Here is an 18,778-nt window from a genome sequence, read left to right as displayed (position 1 = left end):
GATGGAACAAAGGCTGGAAGGTGGGGCGATGGCTGGACTGGGGAGGCAGGCGAAGGCTGGGATGTGAAACTGTCTGGAGAAAATGGGGGAGAGACTATGCAGGGAAGTGGGGCAGAGCATGTAACGGAAAGGGGAAGGGGGAAGGTGTCTGGGGAAGCAGTGGGGGAAGGGAGTGTTCAGGGAAGGGGCGTGGGAGAGAGTGTCTGTGTAGCGGGTGAGTTGGGGGGGGAAGTAGAATGTCCAGGGAGGGATTGGGGGCGGTGGGGGGGAAGAGTGTCCTAGAGGGTGGGATCTGTGCTATCGATGGTGGGGTCCTGGGTGTTGAGCTCAGGGTGCTGGTCAGAGGAAAGAATAGTCACAGTCAGAGGTGGGAGCGGGGATGTGGTAGGTCCAGGGTGATGGCTTGGTAGGTAAAGGTATCATGGGAGTTGGGGGTGGTGGGGTCACAGAGGTGGACTACACAGGTGGCTCAAATAACGGAAGGGGTCAGGGTGGGCATGGGGACGTTAACGGGTTCGACTTTGAGGGGAGCAAACGCATGTGGAGCTGAATGGTGTTAGAGTCCAGGGAACAGGGGGAGATTCAAGGGTGACAGAGGAAAGAGGAACGGTGACATTAGGTGGGTTAAGGATGATGGGGAGAAGTTGGTGGGTGACAGAGGGAGGGTGGAATGTGGTGGACCAAGCTTGTAAGGTGACATGCACCATTTTCAAATCTGACCTTGACAGTGCAGTTAGTCAGTAAGTGCAATCCCTTGAAGTGGGAAGAGGGTCTTTTCAGGTGGGTGGAGTTCAAGGTCAGCATAAGTGGCTGACTAAAGGGACACCCTAATAATCATGAGGCAACTGGATGTCAACCATGCTCAGTTGTGTTCTCTCTATGGGGAAGCACACACAGCAGCAGGCTTGTTCCTGATGCATGGGTCTTAAAACATCAAAATCCCAGCAAGGTGTGGAGCTGCTGTTCATTCTGTGCCATTTACCATCTGCTGCAGAGGCAGAGATGAAGGGAGGGAAGGAGGTCGATACCTCCAAAGGACCCAGCTGGTGGACGGCAGCCAACTCGCGTCTCTAAACCTGCATTCTCAAAGCTAGGTGGTCATGCCTGACAAGGGCTCATGTGGTTAGTCTTTCTAAGATGCCAAGGCAATGGTTTCTCTATAGAGTCTTGAGGGTATTGGAGGCAAGTGGAACAGTGTCAGAGGGAGGCCTCTTGCATATGGCTCTCATTACCCTGGTCAAAGAGCAATGTCTCCATCTTCAGTCATGTGTGAACAGGAGGAACACCGATCTCTGGTCCTCCAGGGATGTCCTTCACCTGGATGGGGTGGGGTGGGAATGCCATGTCTAGACAGAGGCCAGGCAAAGGGCTTAGCACTGCCTCACTCGCTTTGAGAACCTGTAAAGGATATGTTTACTAAATTTATTACTTCAGTGCGTTCACAGATCCACTGAGACATAAATAGTGCAGCCTCCAGGCAACCCTGCCTTGGTATTGGCTCTCATCTAGATGAGAGGGAGGACCTGTCGCAGGTTGGCCACAGCCAGGAGGAGCAACAGCCTAAGCAGCAGGAGGCAGCGAGGCCTCAACAAGGTCAAAATGCTGAACAGGGTCCACTACAACAGCGACCATTGGCCTGACCATGGCTGTATCGCAGTTGGTGCTCTTATTACAAATAAATGAAAGGCAATGCCAGAGGCGCCTTCAGATGTCCCGGGATGTGGTTGATCACATATGCCAGCTTCTCCATGACAAGCTGCGGCAACAAGGGCTTGGAGGGAATCCCTTGCTTGTGGCATTGAAAGTCACTGCTGCCTTGAACTTCCTTGCCAGTGGATCCTTTCCGGACATTCTGGGGAGGGAAGGTAAGCAGCCAGTGGTCGTGGTACACATTGGTACCAACGACAACGGTAAACTAAGGGATGAGGACCTGCAAGTTCAGTACAGGGAGTTAGGAGATAAATTAAAATGCAGGACCTCAAATTTAGTAATCTCAGGATTACTCCCAGTTCCACGTGCTAGCGAGAGCAGGAATAAGAGCATAGACCAAATGAACACGTGGCTGGAGAGATGGTGTAGCCGGGAGGGATTCAGATTCTTGAGGCACTGGGACCGGTTCTGGGGAAGGTGGGACCTGTACAAACCGGACGGGTTGCACCCAGGCAGAGCTGGGACCAATGTCCTTGCGGGGGCTTTTGCTAGTTCTGTTGGGGAGTATTTAAATTAGTGTGGCGGGGGATGGGATCCCAGGAGTAGGATCAGATAGGTCAGATTCAGATCAGAAAAATGGAGGTAGAACATTAGCTAGGGACGTTGTGATAGACATGGAGTTACAGGAGAAGCAAAGTTCAAAAAGTGTCCAGCAAGGGAAATTGACGGGGTTAAACTGTTTATACTTCAATACAAGGAGTATTACAAACAAGGTGGATGAGTTAAGGGCACAGGTAGACACATGGCAGCAGGATGTCATTGCTATAATGGAGAACTAGCTAAAGGAGGGACAAAACTGGCAGCTAAATATCCCTGGCTATAGAGTCTTCAGACACAATAGAGTAGGAGATAAAAAAAGGAGTGGGGGGGGGTGGGGTGTGTGTGGTGGATAGCACTAATGGTTAAAGAATCAATTCCAATTGTGAGAAGGGATGATATACTAAATGGGTCAACAAACGAGGCTTTATGGATTGAGCTTAGAAATAAAAAAGGGGCAGTCACACTACTGGGAGTATACGACAGACCCCCAAATAGTGAAAAGGAGATAGAAGAACAAACATGTAGGCAAATTTCTGCTTGTAAGAACAAGAGGGCAATAATATTAGGAGACTTCAACTATCCTAATATCAACTGGGATTCAAACAATATAAGGGGCACTGAGGGAGAAAAATTCATGCAGTGTGTCCAGGAAAGTTTTTTTCAACGAATTAGTGACAAAAAAACGAGAGGAGATGCAATTCTAGACCTAGTCTTGGGGAACGAAGAAGGGCAAGTGGGTGAAGTGACAGTTGGCGACCATATCGGGGACAGTGATCACAATTCAGTTAGATTTAGCATTACCATGGAAAAGGACAAAGATAAGGCAAGAGTAAAAGTCTTGAACTGGGGGGGAAGGCAAATTTTGCAGAAATGAGAAGGGACTTGGCTGAGGTGGACTGGACAGCACTGCTGGAAGATAAAACAGTGGAAAACCAGGAAGCACTAAAAAGCGAGATCCTAATTGTACAAAGTAGACATGTCCCCTACAAAAATAAGAGTGGTACTGCCAAATCTAGACCTCCCTGGTTGTCTAGAGGAATACAGGGGAAGATCAAACAGAAAAAGAAAGCATACGATAGGCACAAAGAACTAAGCACTGCAGATAGCCTAGACGAATATAGAAAGTGCACGGACGAAGTAAAAAAGGAAATAAGGAAATCAAAGAGAGGGCTTGAGAAAAGATTAGCAAGTAAAGTTAAAGATAACCCAAAGATGTTTTACCAATACATTAATGCTAAAAGGTTAGTTAAGGAAAAAGTGGGACCTATCAGAGATGAAGATGGAAACTTGTGTGTAGATGCAGAGGCTGTGGGAAGGGTTTTGAATGAATATTTTGTCTCCGTGTTTACAAAGGAAAGGGAGGATGTAGATATAGTAGTCCAGGAGGAACACTGCGAGATATTGGATGGGATAGTCATAAAGAGAGAGGAAGTACTCGAAGGGTTGAAATCCTTGAAAGTTGATAAGTCACCAGGGCCAGATGGATTGTTTCCGAGGCTGCTGAAGGAAGTCAGGGAGGAGATAGCAGATGCTCTGAGGATGATTTTCCAATCTTCACTAGATATAGGGGAGGTACCGGAGGACTGGAGAAATGCAAACGTAGTTCCATTGTTTAAAAAGGGATCAAAAGAAATGCCAAACAATTATAGGTCAGTTAGTCTTACATTAGTGATGAGCAAATTAGTAGAATCAATCCTGAGAGATAGGATTAACTGTCATGTGGAAAGGTATGGACTAGTCAGGGATGGTCAGCATGGATTTGTTAAAGGAAGGTCTTGCCTCACAAATTTGATTGAATTCTTTGAGGAAGTGACAAGAAGGGTTGATGAAGGTAGTGCAGTGGATGTTGTGTACATGGATTTTAGCAAGGCATTTGACAAGGTCCCACATGGCAGATTTGTCAGGAAAGTAAAAGCCCATGGGATTCAGGGTAATGTGGCAAACTGGATAAAAGGTTGGCTTTGTAACAGGTAATGGTCGATGGATGTCCTTGCGAGTGGAAAGTTGTCTCAAGTGGTGTTCCGCAGGGCTCGGTGTTGGGACCCTTACTGTTTGTGTTATATATAAACGATTTGGACGTGAACGTGGGAGGCACGATTGGGAAATTTGCAGATGACTCAAAGATTTGCCGAGTAGTGGATAGTGCAGAGGATAGCCATAATCTCCAAAACGATATAGACGGGTTGGTGGAGTGGGCGGTAAAGTGGCAGATGGATTTTAACATAGAGAAGTGTGAGGTCATACATTTAGGGAGGTCAAACAGTTACAGGTATTACAAAATAAATGGGAATATACTAAGAGGGATAGATGAAGTGAGAGATCTTGGCGTACAAGTACACAGGTTCATGAAGGCAGCAGTTCAAGTAGACAAGGTTGTGAAGAAGGCATATGGAATGCTCTCCTTCATTGGCAGAGGTATAGAATATAAAAGTAAGGATATAATGTTGGAATTGTATAAAACATTGGTGAGGTCACAACTGGAGTATTGTGTGCAGTTCTGGTCACCACATTACAGGAAGGACGTAATAGCTCTGGAGAGAGTGCAGAGGAGGTTTACAAGAATGTTGCCAGGGTTAGAAAAGTGTAGCTACGAGGAGAGATTGGATAGGTTGGGGTTATTTTCCTTAGAACAAATAAGGCTAAGAGGTGACTTGATTGAGGTGTACAAAATTATGAGGGGAATAGATAGAGTGAACAGGATAAAATTGTTTCACTTGATGGAGGATTCTAGAACCAGGGGACATAGATTCAAGGTAAGTGGCAGAAGGTGTAGGGGGGACATGAGGAAGAACTTTTTTACGCAGAAGGTAGTGGGTGTCTGGAATTCGCTGCCCAAGGTGGTGGTAGAGGCAGAAACTTTAAACTCTTTTAAAAAGTACCTGGATCTGCACCTAAAGTGCTGTAAGCTGCAGGGCTATGGGCCGGTTGCAGGAAGGTGGGATTAGAAAAGGCACCTGGGTGTCCTCGGGCTGACATGGACAAGATGGGCTGAATGGCCTCCTTCTGTGCTGTAACTTTTCTATGGTTCTATGGCTCCACCAGGGATCTGTTGCGGCATCTCCCAGTCACGACAAACAAGCGCATACATGAGGTCACAGATGCCCTGTTCAGGAGAGCACACCAATTTTTCAATTCCACGTGGATCCTGAAAGCCAGGCTGCAAGTGTTGGGATTTGTAGCAATCTCAGGTTTCCCGCAAATACAGGGCGCAATTGACTACACACGTAACCTTGAGAACTCCCTGACAACAGCCAGTCACATTCATCAATAGAAAAGATAGAATTGAACGTGTAGCAGAAAGCAAATCCTGCATGTTTGTGCTCGGTTCCCAGGGAACTCTCATGAGCTCTGCACCTTTTTGGTTATAGACATTATTTTTCTCTCATGTACCAAGCATACCTATTAATATTACAACTGTTCAGCACCAAATTATTTATCTATATTTGCTAAAGTTACTTTTGAATTTTGAAATCATACCGTTGTTCTTGTTCCTTAGGGGTGACAATATTTGGCAAATTACTGAAATGCAACAGATCTGATTGAAGTTCGCTTATTTCTTTGAAACTCTCAGAATCACCAAACTGCATGATAAAATTTAAATGAAATTAAAATGCTTCAAATACAATAAGATACAGATTACATGAGGCTGCAGGCATTAAGCAAGTATTCTATATTTCTTTATTAAAAGATTACTGGAGTATTATTTTATGTTTCTATATTTCAATTTAGTTCATGTAGATAAATATACTAAATATTGTAATTATTTTAATGGCACCTTAAAATAAATTTCAGATTCTATGCTGTCATGTTATACAGTACATCACAAGCTATTCTGTTTTTATTTGTGAATTTAAGGTTCATCTCTTCTAGTTAGAATTCTTATAATGACATTGTCAACTGAAGTGTGCACGATGTAGTCATACTAAAGGAAATTACACAATTGCAATCTGAATTTAGAAACACAGAAGTTACCTGTGAAGCATTCTCTTGTCTTTCGTATTGATCCACTGATGCCTTCTCTTTAGTCAATGTAGTAATTTGCCTCAAATTGTTGTCTGTGTCTATTTTTAAAGTGGCACTATATTATTAAGGCAATAACATAAAACATGGGGATGGGTAATAAATGCTGACCTGGCCAGCGACGCCCACATCCCATGAACGAATAAAAATAATAGTAGAAAGACTTCAGTGAAATTACTGTTACAATATGAACATGACTCCAGAGTCAGCTGTAATAATATAAAAGCAAAAAACTGCGGATGCTGGAAATCCAAAAAAAAACAAAAATACCTGGAAAAACTCAGCAGGTCTGACAGCATCTGCGGAGAGGAACACAGTTAACGTTTCGAGTCCATATGACTCTTCAACAGAACTAAAGAAAAATAGAAAAGAGGTGAAATAGAAGCTGGTTTAAGGGGGTTGGGACAGGTAGAGCTGGATAGAGGGTCAGTGATAGGTGGAGATAACCAAAAGATGTCATAGACAAAAGGACAAAGAGGTGTTGAAGGTGGTGATATTATCTAAGGAATGTGCTAATAGGTGACATTAAGGGTAGAAAGCAGGACGAGCAAGGTACAGATAGCCCTAGTGGGGTGGGGGGAAGGGATCGAAATAGGCTAAAAGGTAGAGGTAAAACAATGGATGGAAATACATGTAAAAATAATGGAAATAGGTGGGAAAAGAAAAATCTATATAAATTATTGGAAAAAAGGGGGATCGGAAAGGGGGTGGGGATGGAGGAGAGAGTTCATGATCTAAAATTGTTGAACTCAATATTCAGTCCGGAAGGCTGTAAAGTGCCTAGTCGGAAGATGAGGTACTGTTCCTCCAGTTTGCGTTGAAGCTCTGTTTTAGTTGACAGGCAATATGATTGGCGCAGGCTTGGAGGGCTTAAGGGCCTGTTCCTGTGCTGTACTTCTCTTTGTTCTCTTTTAGCCTATTTCGATCCCTTCCCCCCACCCCACCCCACCCCACTAGGGCTATCTGTATCTTGCTCGTCCTGCTTTCTACCCTTAATGTCACCTATTATCACTTTCCTTAGATAATATCACCACCTTCAACACCTCTTTTTCCTTTTGTCTATGACATCTTTTGGTTATCTCCTCCTATCACTGGCCCTCTATCCAGCTCCACTTGTCCCATCCCCCGCTTAAATCAGCTTATATTTCACCTCTTTTCTATTTTTCCTTAGTTCTGTTGAAGAGTCATACAGACTCGAAACATTAACTCTGTTCCTCTCTGCAGACGCTGTCAGATCTGCTGAGTTTTTCCAGGTATTTTTGTTTTTGTTTCAGCTGTAATGATATTGTATTCACATTACTAATCATTGCACTGACACTAAACTTGTGGAGTGTAAATTTAGTGTCAATTTGAGGAAATTCTAAATTGATATTGAGCGAATCTACCACTTTAATGGAGTTTCAGTCCTCTTTGTTGCAGTTTTAGGTCATGTTCTGACTCCAGATTTAAGCTGCATTTACAAGTATAGCATCAGGACAAAGCAGAAGCACTTTGCACCAACACTACAGTTATAATGTGAATGCACCTTTGTAATTATTCATCTTTTGGGTTTTTTTTCTTTCATGAAATAGAAACAGCCTTTACACACTGCAAGAGTAAGATTGATACAGTAATTGGGAAAAATCATAGCAGATGCAATATCTTTAAGATAGTTTGATGTCAATGAAAAAGGCATTTGTTTGAACTACCCTTCCTGTCTGGTATAAAAGCTACTTTTGCCAGGCTAATGCATCAGCTCTTTTCCAGAAGAAAACTTACTGGGATAAAATATTTTGCCAAGAGAATAGAGAAAATGGTTGGTTTAGTATGTAGAGGATGCCACAATTTGCGGAAAAAGAACGACATTGCATTGTAGGTAGTCTTAACTTTTACTTAATTTCAGCATTCACCAGATACCACAGGCATCTGACATGGCAGTTGGAAGAAAAAGACCCTTTCTGCCTGAATCAAAAGTCTTCCTTAAAGGTTAGCAGCTGATGCTCCATTTAGTCTTTCTTGCAGATACTGAAAATGATTAAAAAGCACTTAGCTTCAAAGATCTTTAAGTTTAACGATAAACCAATTTAACAATAACATGAGTTCTTCTTCATTAAATTCCCTCATGTTGAGAGATTTATTAAGTACAAACCGAGGGCTGTTGATAAGGTAAAAATATCCAAAATTGTCTAATAACATATCTATGGACATGAATTCCTGGTTTGATTCCAATTAAGATCTTTTGTAAGAAAATTGAATGCCTAAGTCTGAATGATGAGCTAAAGTTTTGCAGGTTCAGGGTAGGATGTGCCTCTCTGAATTCCTCTTCAACTTTCACAAGCACAACAAATTGCTTATTTCAGCTGCTGTAACGCATGGAATTGGTTATCCAATGGATGATTTCTGTAAACCTGGGGAATAAGTGCAGTGTATGATCCTCTTGAAATTCTCCACGATCAAGCAATTATACCAGAGCCCCTCCATTCTGACTGGGAAAAAAAATAAGCAGCACCTACTCTGGGCTTTATACAGCTTTGAAGTTTGGTATATCTGCTAAGTAAATGGATTTCAAGAAGGTTAGGCTTTATAGGCTCACCCTGCCACTGGCCTTGGGTGCCTTGGATCCTGTTGTGGTGGCTATGATCCTAGAATCAGTCCCAAAAAATGCTGATGGTTCAGTCCTGCCCAGGTCTGTACTGGGACAACATGAACCACAAAGGTTGGGTTGGTCCCTAGGTAGCCTTGAAGTTCTGTTAGTTAAACTTCTGTTTTTTAAGCAAAAACCCTAGCATTTCACCGAAATGTTATTTACACTGAAAAGCATCTTAAATCAGTTCTGCAATGCTGCATATAATCCAGAAAGCTGTAGATTGTTATGGTGGTAAAGAAAGTTTAAGAAAGATAAATTTAAAAAAGGCTAAGGGAAGAATTTTCCCCCCCCCGTTTGCGGGGGGGAAGTTCAGGAGCAGGTGTGCCTCTGATCGGCGCCCCCGATTTACGTGGGCAGGCCAATTAAGGCCCGCCCAGCACGACGTCCGCCAGGGAGCGCTATGCGCTCCCTGTGCAGGTGGGGGAGGGGAATCGCATGCGTGTGAAAGAGCGCACTCATCTCCCTGAGGTTAAGTGCTGCCTCAAGGAGATCGGCGCCAAATTCAAAAATAGTCACTGCACGAATATAAAATTTCCCTGACATGTCCCCTCATGTGACACTGTCACATGAGTTGGGACATGTCCATCACTTTTATTCAAACTTTAATTAAATTTTTAAAAACCTTCATGAAACCTCATCCCGCCCATGGATGAGGTTTCATGCTTTTTCTGAAACCCGCCAGGGCTCCCAGCCTGCCTGCCAACCTTAAGGGTGGACAGGCAGGTCCATTAACTACTTGAATTACTTTTTAAATGGTCTCAATTGGCCGTTGCCAGGTCAGCGGACGCACAGCTGATTCGGCTGTGCCCCCACCGACCTGAAAATTGAAATGACGCGAGGTGACGTTGGGAGTTCTGCCCGACATCATCTCACGTCAGTTTACGCTTCGGCGAGCGGGCCCCGCCCCCCTGCTCGCCAACCTCAATATCCTGGCCTAAGAGTATCCATCACAGATGTAGTGCAACACAATCAATTAGCTTCTTTTTCGAATTAGCAATGTTATGTGGTACACTGTAGTTGGTCTCAAACATAGGGGTAATCAATAGAAATGTAGAATGATACAGAACAGTAGGAGACCATTCAGCCAATCATACCTGTGCCAGATGTATGCAGATAAGCACAGGACAATCCTATTTCTCTGTTGCACAGGTACAGATCTTTACATGAGAGGAAGACACCATTATATCACCATGAGTAACTAGCAGTATCACAGATATGATTAATGGATTTCTTGAAACTGAAATTCAAAGATTCTTTCATTCTGGATAGTTCCTATCATTGGACTCAATTTCTTCTTGTTTGGAAAGAGGTGTCACTCTGTGGCCTTACCAGTGACACTCACATCCCATGAAAGGAAAAAATACATATTTAAGCAGGTCATGTTGGGTAGATAGCATGGAGAATTAGATGGACCATTGCAAACGATGCTTAGTACCTTGATTCAATTACTTCAACATCAATAGTAATTCAGTAAAGGCACAACGCTCCCTCATTAAAAATACAATTTTTCCTTGCACAGATGTTATCATTGACAATGACAATTGGAAAAGATAGAAAACCTATGTGTCATTGGGCATAGAAATCAATGATCTTTGGGAAATTGCTCCTCTATGATTTTCCCATGATTGATCCAGTCTTACTTATACAGTACATGAAGGACCGAAAATGTGAATTGTATATTAAATATAGAATAGGTGACAATATAAGTGTGCAATGCAATACTAAAGCAAACCAAGCTTAACAATAGTAACAAAGAATTCCAATAGATACATTTCTAAAGCCCATTCATTGATTGATCCAAAAGATGATGGTTCTGTTAAAGAGAAAAAAAGAAAAAATTACTTTTCCTAAAATAACGAATAGTTTCTGATCAAAATTTCCTTTGGTACAATTTTTTCTGATACCTAGAAGCTCTGCAAGAAACTGTGTCTTTTGTTGCATTTCTTCAGTGCAGTTCAGTACTCTACATCGAATTTCTTCAAATGCCACTTTTTTTTTTAAATACTCCTTTGCGTGGGGAAATTCAGAATACTGTGACTGGTGCTGCTGTAGAATCTTTCTATATTGCTTCAAATAGTCTTGGTACATTTGCCTGTGGAAATTCAAGACCTTCGTTACAACTCATTCTTTGATAGTAATTGAGAGTTAGATAACTAGTAGGCAATTAAACTCTTAGCACATACAGAACAGAATGTTACAATTAACAATTCAGGCACATTCATTCTGTAAATACACACACTGAATGTCACATTCTCCTCGAGCTCATTCTCAGACTTCAGATACATCAGTAATTGTTTATCATGAACATCAGCCAAACCAAGAAGGGCCTGAACATCCTCGAATTGGCAATTAGTGTCGGATTGCCACTCCGTGCCCAATTACTTAGGTTAATTTTTTTCTCAGCCTGTCTCGCCCCGCCTTCCAACTCAGGCTGGGCAGAGCCTGGCAGTGCAGTGTGCCCCCAAGGCCCAGCTTTGAAGAGCAGGAGACTTGAAGTGAAGGAGGCCATGCCCCCCTTTTTATGGCTTTAGCTGCTGTAAACCAGGTAATTTTAAAGATCCATTGAAATTTAAAGGTCCTTCACAGGCCAGGGAGGGGGTAAGTGTCTAAGGTAAGTGGGTAGGATTTGGGGGGGGGGTGGGGAAGATCTGAGGTTGGGAGGGGGGAATCGAAGGTCAGGGGAGGTATCGGAGGTTGGGAGGTCGGAGGTAGGGGTGGGGGTTACAAGTCTCAGACTTCAAGGGGGCACGGGCCTCAGCCGGGTGGGGGGGGGATAACGTCAGGCCTCGGGGTGGGGGTCAGGCCTTGGGACGCGTTGGGCCTGCGAAGGGGGAGGAGAAAGGTGTTGGGCCTGCTGGGGCAGGGGAGGAGTCCCATGCGGGTGGGGGGAATCCTGTGGGTGGGGGGGGTGGTACTGGCGGGCTACTGGGGAGTCCTGTGGGTGGGGTAATCGGGAAGTGGGGTGAGACCCCTGGGGCATCGTGGTGCGGGGGGGGGTGGTGTAAGGGGGTGCGGTAGTCGAGTTTTGGGGAAGTCTTCTGAGGAGTCAGGGGGGTGGGGGGAATCCGTGGGTTCGGACTGGGTATGTTTTTAATTCTTCTAACTACTGATGTAACCCAGTTGGAACCATCTGAAGTTTTGGATTTAACTCGCATTTTCGGATGATTCCCAGTTTAGGGCAATTGTCCAGGGGAAGTTTGAACTTCTTGGCAATTGTTATGTAAACCTTACCTGTGAATTTCCGAAGGGGATTTCCCAGCTTATCTTTGGGGTAACCCCCAATCCGATGCTAGGGAGCTCAGAAGTTACGGCCCACTGAAACACACAGGGAATTTTAGCTCAAAGCAGGTTCAGGATGCACAGGGGTTTGAGAATCAAACCAGGCCAACATTGTAAGTTTGAGGCCCAGGAGCTTTTAATTCCCAGGCTTCATTTGCATCCTGCCAGCTAGCTGCCTACAAATGGCAGAAAGGAGCAGCTTTGCTCAGATCAAAATTAAAAGGCCCTGAGGCAGCCCAGTGACGTCAAAGAAAATTGTAACTCAGGTGAGGCTCAAAAAGGTGTTTAAAGCAAACAGCATCTGCTGATGCAGAATGGTCACAGGAATGAGCACATCACAGAACTGAGTGCATCAGTTTAGAATTTAATGCAAAAAAAAAGAATAAAGACTTCCTACAGTCTACAGTGTTCTTCCTCAATCTCAAACGGACCACCAATTTTGGTATCATTTGCAAACTTCTTAATCATGCTTCCTACATTTAGGCCTAAATGAATGTTATGTACCAGAAAAGGAAGGATCCTAGTATTGAGCCCTGTGATGCCCCACTGGAAACAGTCTTTCAGTTGCATAAACAGCTGTTGACGATTATTCTTTATTTCCTGCCACTGAGGCAATTTTGGATCCAGCTTGCTACTTGCCCTTGGATCCCTGGGCTCTTAGTTTTCAGGCCAGTCTGCCATATGAAACCTTGTGAAAAGCCTTGGTAAAATCCATGTAAGCTACATCATACGCATTACCCTCATTTATCCATGACCTTCCCACAAAATTCAATCAAGTTAGCAGCTATAACCTTTCCTTAAGAAATTCACGTTGACTATCCTTAATTAATCCATAGACAGAATTTTCTGCTCGTCGGGTGGGCACATGCGATATTTTGGTCAGTGGGCACGCGTGGGAGTCGGCAACGTGCCCGTTGACAATTAACAGGCCTATTAAGGCCATTAAAAATCTAATTGAATTAAATTTTTCACTGCCCATCTAACCTTACGGTTGGCGGGCCAGCGAAAAGGCCAAGCGGCCTTTGGAATTTTTGTGAAACCTCATCCACAGAGTCATGAGGGGACATGTTAACATTTTTAAAATCTTTCTTTTTTATTTTTCAACATCGCACATGTGCAAACTTGTGCGCTCGCCCTCCTCTCCCCCCACACAGGCACCGCTGACCACTGCAGCGTGCGTTTCACGCTGGGCGGGCCTTAATTGGCCCACCAGTGAAATCGAGGTTGGGCCCCGATCACAGGAGGCGGTTAACTTCCTGACCACTCCCGCTCGCCCCAGCCCGACAAGGGCAATATCCTGGCCCATGTCTTTCTGAATGACATTTATACTGTCTCTCAGAATGTTTTCCAAATATTTACCTATCATTGAGGTTAGGTTGATTGACCTGTAATTGCTCAGGCTATCCCTTCCTCCTTTTTTGATCAATGATATGATGTTTACACTAGTCCACTAGTATTCTGGCACCATGCCCGCAGTCATATAGGATTGGAAAAGCCCTGGAACTACAGGTCGATCAGTTTAATGTCAGTGATAGGAAAGCTTTTAGAAACGATAATCCAGGACAAGATTAACAGCCACTTGGACAAATGTGGATTAATTAAAGAAAACTAGCACAGATATGTTAAGTGAAAGTTGTGTTTAACTAATTTGATTGAGTCTTTTGATGTGGTATCAGAAAAAATTGATTAGGGTGAGAAAGAATAATCATCTAAAGGGTTAAATTATAAAGGGAAGCAAGAACAGAAAAATAAGAACAACAAGCCTGGACACGTGAAATGACCTGAGATCAAAGGTTAGGCAAAGAGTAGATAAAAAGGATACATGACACAATAAACACAAACAGATGTTGTCTTATGGAATGAATAGTACATTGTTAGAAGAGATAAGGGATGATCAAGAAACTGTATGGGTAAGCAAAATCAATTAGCTAACATAGGTATAATTATAAGAGAATAAAGAATGAAAAGTTAATAAGATCACTCAAGTTAATAAGATCACTGTGTAAATATGCTGGAGTCACGTAATTGTACTGTATAAATACTGCTTGTTGAACACTGTAACTTCGAGCAGATCCGTCGTGATCTCCTCCCAATGGCCATTGTACGGTTCAGCGCTTAATAAATTGTACTCTTTCCTGAAGTAACCTGCATTTGCTGTATTTATTCTTTGACAGTAAACTTGGTGCCGTGACTTGGATGACTACACCACTCTAAGGGAAGTCACTTTGAAGACGAGGTTGCAGGGACTGCAGCCAAAGCGAAAATCTTGAGGGGGCTGCCCGAGGAGGGGCAACGTCATCCGATCCTAGAGGTATTGCAGGTTGCAACGGGAATGAACCAGGAGTACAGGTAAGACAACCCTGGTGGTTGGTCTAAGGAAAACTAGCTAGTGGGAATAAAGGTTATCGCCACTCTAAGGGAAGTCGCTTCGAAGATGAGGTTGAAGAGACTGCAGCCAAAGCGAAAGTCTTGAGGAGGCTCCCCGAGGAGGGGAAACGTCAGACTTCAAGGAAGGAAGTCAGGATACTCGAGTAGGATAGCTCTGCGCGAAGGATCGTGGTGTATGTATACATAGCTATTTGGATAATGTAAGGCTAGTCAAAGATTAGGTAAGATTGAAATGGGAGGGACTGCATCATCAGCTACTCCAGTGCCACCCAAGGGAACGCCGGCTTATTACATGTACCAAAATTATGGTAAAAATACTTGTAAATTTTTGAAAAAATGGAATTGGATAACTAGAGATGATCCCAAGAAGCAATTCCCAATGGAAGGCACTTGGGATATGGATAAATTAGTACCTTTAAGAAAAGCGATGGAGGGTGGAGGCGGTAAAGTTAAACAAGACCAGTGGGACGCTTATTATGATTGGTAGCAAGAAGCCAGTAAAAGACAGGTAGACTCCAGAGTTAGAGGACTCCAAGACTTGCATAATAAGCTCCTGAAAGAAGTAAAAACCTTGAAAGAAGCTAATAATAAGTTAACAGTGCAGAGGTGCCTTCAGCACCTTTGTATCCCCATGTACCGTTAAAACCTAAGGAAGACGATAATTTGTCCACAAAATCGGACATGGTGGATTGGATGGCCAATGTATTCCCACCTCTCTATCATCGAGATGAGGAGGGAGTGGCCAGTTCATCCAGTCCAGCTAGTTCCGAGCCAAGCAGCTCGGAAGGAAGTCCCGCTCCCTTACAGGTCTGGCACCCCCCCTTTTCTCCTTTGCAGACAAGACAACAAAGGAAAAATTCAAGAACCAGACTTGCTTATCAGCTTCCCCTCAGACAGTTGCCAGGGGCAAATGGCAATTTGGTAACGGTCCACGCCCCATGGACACCAGAAGATCTTAGGAATTTGGCCAAAGATTTCCCCTCTATTAGAGAAAAGCCAGAAAAGTTTGCTGAAGAACTCCTGACAGTAATACAGTGTTATAATCCCAATTGGTCAGATATGCAGCAATTGTTAAGGGTGATAGTGCCCAGCGAGGTACTAAAAAGGCTGTTTGAGGCAGCCCAAAGGCCCGAAAATGATCCAGGATGCACTGAAGCCCTGGAAAACCTAACAAATCGACTAATTAACGCAATTCGTGTGGTCTGTCCAAAACGGGCTGATTGGTCCAAAATCCAAAATTGTAAACAGGAAAAGAATGAATCTCCTGCAGGTTTTTTAGAACGAATGATTAGGATCTTTGAATCCCATTCTGGGATCACTCAACCTGGAGATATGGCCCCAGGGGCAGTCGCAGCTGCTTTTGTTGGAGGCCTTTTGCCCAAAATTCAAAACCAACTCAAAAGCATTTGTATAGGATAGCAGACTAAACCCCTTTCCGAACTAGTGGCCGTCGCTTCTCACTGCCAAAACTGTTCGGAGCAAAGAAAGGAGCAGTTGGAAGGAAGAATGATGGCCCTGCAACTTGGCCAGCTGCAGGGAGAAAACCCTGGAGGAATAGAGGTAGAGGTACAGGCAGAGGCAGGGGATGGGGAGGAGCGCAAATGGCCACTGGAAGAGGAGCGTGCTTCAATTGTGGTAAAATGGAGCATTGGAAAAATGTATGCCCAGACCTCCACCAGAACGCCCCTCTTCCAAACGAACACCAATGTTAGAAAAGCCCGGGAAGTGAAGCAGCACTAAACTGCCCATGGATACCCCTGAAACAAGATGGCCCATATGTGCAAGGGAAGGTAGAGGGAAGGAAAGTGAAACTGCTGGTTGATACTGGACCATCTATATCTACCCTTCGAACCCAAGACTTCCCCCAAATATCATTGTTGGGGGAACACATGAAAACAGTAGGCATAGAAAATTGGCCCAATATTAATCCCCTTCCCTCTGAATTAACAGTAGAAATCGGACCCTTGTCGGAAGATCACTCTTTTCTTCTTAGTACCACGTCACCTGTAAATCTTCTGGGCCAAGACCTCTTATGCAAATTAGGGTGCAATATTTATTGTTGTCCTGATGGTGTATTTTTGGAGGTCCCGGCCACACAAAATGAGGAGGTAGGGCAGGAATTGTTGCAGGAAGGACGTGTGATGCTTGTACAGGATGCAGACACCCTGAGAATACTGGAGCAGGTCCCACACCATTTATGGGCTACCCACCCAAATGATGTGGGGAAACTGGAGTCTGCAAAGCCAGTGTAGATCCATGTTAACCCTGACAAACCATCGCCAAGAATGCCCCAATACCCTCTAAGACCAGAGGCGGAAAAGGGAATTCTCCCGGTCATACAGTCACTGTTAAACCAAGGCATTATTGTCCCCACTGCTAGTCCCTGCAACACCCCTATCTTACCTGTTAAGAAACCTGGAATAGACACTTACCGATTCGTCCAGGACTTGAGAGCTGTAAATCAAGTTGTAGTACCCTCTTTCTCAGTAGTACTTAACTCCGTTACTATCCTTTCCATGATCCCACCCGAGGCTACTTGTTTCACTGTAATAGACTTATGCTCAGCATTCTTTAGTATTCCCATTCATCCTGACAGCCAATACATATTTGCATTCACTTACCAAGGCCAACAGTATACCTGGCAAGGTTGCCTCAGGGTTACACTAAATCACCTTCATTCTTCTCCCAAGCCCTGAAAAAAGATTTACAGGATGTGCCTTTCCCAAATGGCTCCGCTCTGATACAGTATGTGGATGACCTACTGATTGCTGCCCCCGACCGAGCGGGTTGCCAAGAAGACTCCCTGTCTCTACTTAAAGAATTAGCCCAAAAGGGACACAAAGTCTCCCGGGAAAAGGTTCAATAGTGCCTACCACAGGTTATTTACCTAGGGCATGAAATCTCCCAAGGGTCGAGACATCTATTGTCCCAACGTTCAGAAATAATTTTGCAAATTCCTAAGCCCCTGACCGTTAAACAAATGAGATCCTTTTTGGGAATGACCGGTTATTGTAGACAATGGATTCTGGGATACGCTCAAATTATTCACCCTCTACAGGAGCAGACTAAGATCGGCACTAAGGAACCCATACAGTGGTCCCCAGAAATGGAGGAAGCATTTGTAAAAATTAAGCGCCTGTTGGCCGAGGCCCCTGCACTAGGACTCCCCAATTATCAACTTCCCTTCACTTTATACTACCATGAGAAGGATGGTTTTGCCCAAGCAGTGTTGACCCAAAAACATGGGGATGTTATGAGACCTTTAGCATATTATAGTACCCAGTTGAATGTGGTGGCTAAAGGATTGCCCTGCTGCTTAAAAGCAGTGGTGGCCGCTGCACTAGCAGTCGAGGCTTCCTCCAACATTATCCTGGGAAGTCCTTTAACCTTTGTGGTACCACATGCTGTAGCTACCCTACTTAACCGTAACAGTACCCAACACCTTTCGAATGCCCGCCTGAACAAATATGAAATAATTTTACTCTCAGCCTCTAATATCACCATTCAAAGGTTTTCACCTTTGAATCCCGCTTCTCTAATGCCTACTCCCCTAGATGGGGAACCCCACGACTATGAGTTGGTAACTCAACACTACGCCAAACCTAGACCAGACATCCTTGAGACTCCTATCCAGAACCCTGATCAAGAATATTTTGTGGATGGATCATCGTATAGAAACCAACAGGGATCCTTGTTGGTAGGATATGCGGTGTGCACTGCCCATATAACAGTTGAAAGTGGCCCGTTACCAACCTTCTACTCTGCACAGATGGCTGAGCTACATGCTTTAACCAGAGCCTGCCACTTGGGCCAGAGCCAATCTGTTAACATATATACGGATTCTCGGTATGCCTTTGGAGTAGTACACGACTTTGGCTACTCTGGCAACAATGAGGATTCCTCATTTCTGCGGGTACCCCCATCTGGCATGGAAAATTAGCACACGACTTGTTAGTCACCATCCAGCTCCCTTCTAAAGTTGCATTTATTAAATGTCAAGCCCACACAAGTAATACTGATACTATATCTAGAGGCAATGAGAGAGATGATCTCGCTGCTAAGTGTGCTGCTACTGTCCCACTTCCCGAGGCTCTATGTCTTCCAAATAGGGCAGACTACAACATCCCTGATTTATTACCAGATCTAATTGCCTTGCAGGATTCTGCAACAGCTAAAGAACATCGGTCCTGGGTCCATCAGGGCTGCAGTAAGGGC

At 44.2% G+C, this 18,778-nt stretch overlaps 1 long non-coding RNA gene across 1 annotated transcript in view; it reads right to left on the bottom strand.

Annotated features, from left to right (window-relative positions):
• The window catches only part of LOC144693470 (uncharacterized), a 64,656-nt gene extending 58,828 nt beyond the window's left edge, over nt 1–5,828 (bottom strand). The window contains exon 1 of the long non-coding RNA XR_013579543.1: nt 5,728–5,828. This is a non-coding gene — a long non-coding RNA (uncharacterized LOC144693470). The remainder of the gene's footprint in view (nt 1–5,727) is intronic.
• Nucleotides 5,829–18,778: the final 12,950 nt, after the last annotated feature.

Source organism: Cetorhinus maximus, chromosome 18, assembly GCF_964194155.1.
Source record: "Cetorhinus maximus chromosome 18, sCetMax3.hap1.1, whole genome shotgun sequence".
Taxonomy (NCBI): Eukaryota; Metazoa; Chordata; class Chondrichthyes; order Lamniformes; family Cetorhinidae; genus Cetorhinus; species Cetorhinus maximus.
Note: the sequence above shows the minus strand (reverse complement) of the source record. Positions and strands in the feature narration are given on the sequence as shown.